A 2,045-nucleotide genomic window follows, 5' to 3' on the forward strand; every position below is an offset into this window, starting at 1 on the left:
GCCTCACCGCACGGGGGGACACGATCAGAGACAGGGCCATCTACACAGGCTGCCCACACAGCGGGGCGGCGCCCGGCACAGTGTCTGCCTGCAGACGTGTCCCCACGTGTGCACCACGATGGCCGCCACCGCTCTTCCTACTGAGGAGGGCACACACCTGGGATGCACCTTCACCTGCTACCGACCCCACCTCTTCCTTGCACACATGTAATAGGATAGGCATGTAGGGAAGGTTTCAGTCTACACAGGCTGCCCACACAGCGGGGCGGCGCCCGGCACAGTGTCTGCCTGCAGACGTGTCCCCACGTGTGCACCACGATGGCCGCCACCGCTCTTCCTACTGAGGAGGGCACACACCTGGGATGCACCTTCACCTGCTACCGACCCCACCTCTTCCTTGCACACATGTAATAGGATAGGCATGTAGGGAAGGTTTCAGTGACCAACTAGAACAGGACAGCCGCCCACAAGCCCACGTCCCGCTCGGAACGGCACACCCTCCACACGGCAGAGCTCTGTGCCCCGGCCCCGCCCCACACCCCAAGTCTGTGCCCCCCTCCCGCCTGTGCCCAGCCCCGCCCCACACCCCAAGTCTGTGCCCCCGCTGCCTGTGGGCCCCTCTGCTCTTCCGGCAGCTCTGCGTCTGGCTTTGCCTTTTGAAGCTGCATCTGAAGGCGTCGCCTGCGGGTCGGTCCCCGGCTCGGAGAGAAGCCCCAGGCCCACGCTCACACCCGTGGTGGGTGCCCTGACGCCTCACTGAGGCATCGACTGGAAATGGCTTTCTCTCCTGTGCTGCTTGAGCGGAACTTGCACCTGTGACCGAGTGCTCAGACTGAACCCTCACACTCTCCGCAGTGTCTGAGACACTAAGCAGCTGAGAGCGCCGGCCGTGCGTGCAGGTCAGTGGACGCTCTGGAAAGGGCCGTCGGTGCAGGACGGGCCAGCCCTGCGGAGAGGGGGCAGCGGACCCGCCGTGTGCAGCACCTTGTGCCACGGCCAAGGGCTAGAGGGGCTCAGAGTCCACGGACGGGGAATGGCGGACACGCGATGAGCACCCGTCCCCACAGAGGCTTTGACAGAGGGAACAGGAGGGCTCTGTGCACCCACTGCCAAGGTCTCAGGGCCACGTTCATGCTCTGCACGCACAACACATGCACACATGTTCACATGCATGTACACACATGTGCACACGTGTACGTGCACACAGGGAAAGGGGTGGGAAAGGTAGCCAGTTCTTCCTACGTGTATCTCATTTTATAGCTTGATTTTGGACTCATGTAAATGCTTTCAACTTGAAAACTAAGTTAATGTTTAAAGGACCTTTATGTGTTAGAAACAAGAGAAACAAACAGATCACACACATTGAGCTGGTGACAGGACTGCCCGGAGGAGTCCCTCCAGAGAGCGTGAGCACAGGACAGAGCAGCGCCGGAGCCTCGGCCTGCGGGGTCCCGTCGGGGGCTGCACCACATGTTCAGTGCACACACACGCATACACGCACACACCCCCCACCAGCCACCGTGGCCAGCAGCACCGGCCCACAGGGCAGCACGTCACAGGCTGGCCGACCCCACCAGCCACCGTGGCCAGCAGCACCGGCCCACGGGGATAGCACCGGCCCACAGGGCAGCACGTCACAGGCTGGCCGTCCTCAAACTGAGCAGACAGGTAGATACATGGAGGAGGATAAAGCCAGTTTCTCACGGCAGAAATGGGATCACAAATCCAGGGGAAGGGCTGCTGACAAGCCCGCGATACCCGTGACGCCCGCGATACCACACCGCCCTGGGCGCTGGTGCGATCCCCCCTCCAGCCCCACAGGCGGCGGCTGCATCTGACGGGCACCCGTGCCCACGCCCAGCACCCAGGTTTGGTTTCTGAATACCTTTCTCCACCCAGGAGCTGGTACGGGGCCGCTCAGGGAGGGAGCGGGCACACAGCCGCCTGCGACAGGAAGGAAGCCCCAGAGGGAAGAGGGTGCAGGCACGTCCCACCACTGCACCCGATGGGATGCTGGGCACGGGCACAGCCAGCCCCCGGGCCTG

The 2,045-nt window shown here is 63.0% G+C and overlaps 1 protein-coding gene across 1 annotated transcript in view; it reads right to left on the minus strand.

The window, feature by feature from the left end:
* Positions 1-2,045, minus strand: part of NPHP4 (nephronophthisis 4) — a 98,379-nt gene that overhangs the window by 13,845 nt on the left and 82,489 nt on the right. The window lies entirely within an intron of this gene.

Source organism: Myotis brandtii, unplaced genomic scaffold (assembly GCF_000412655.1).
Source record: "Myotis brandtii unplaced genomic scaffold, ASM41265v1 scaffold434, whole genome shotgun sequence".
NCBI classification, from domain to species: Eukaryota; Metazoa; Chordata; class Mammalia; order Chiroptera; family Vespertilionidae; genus Myotis; species Myotis brandtii.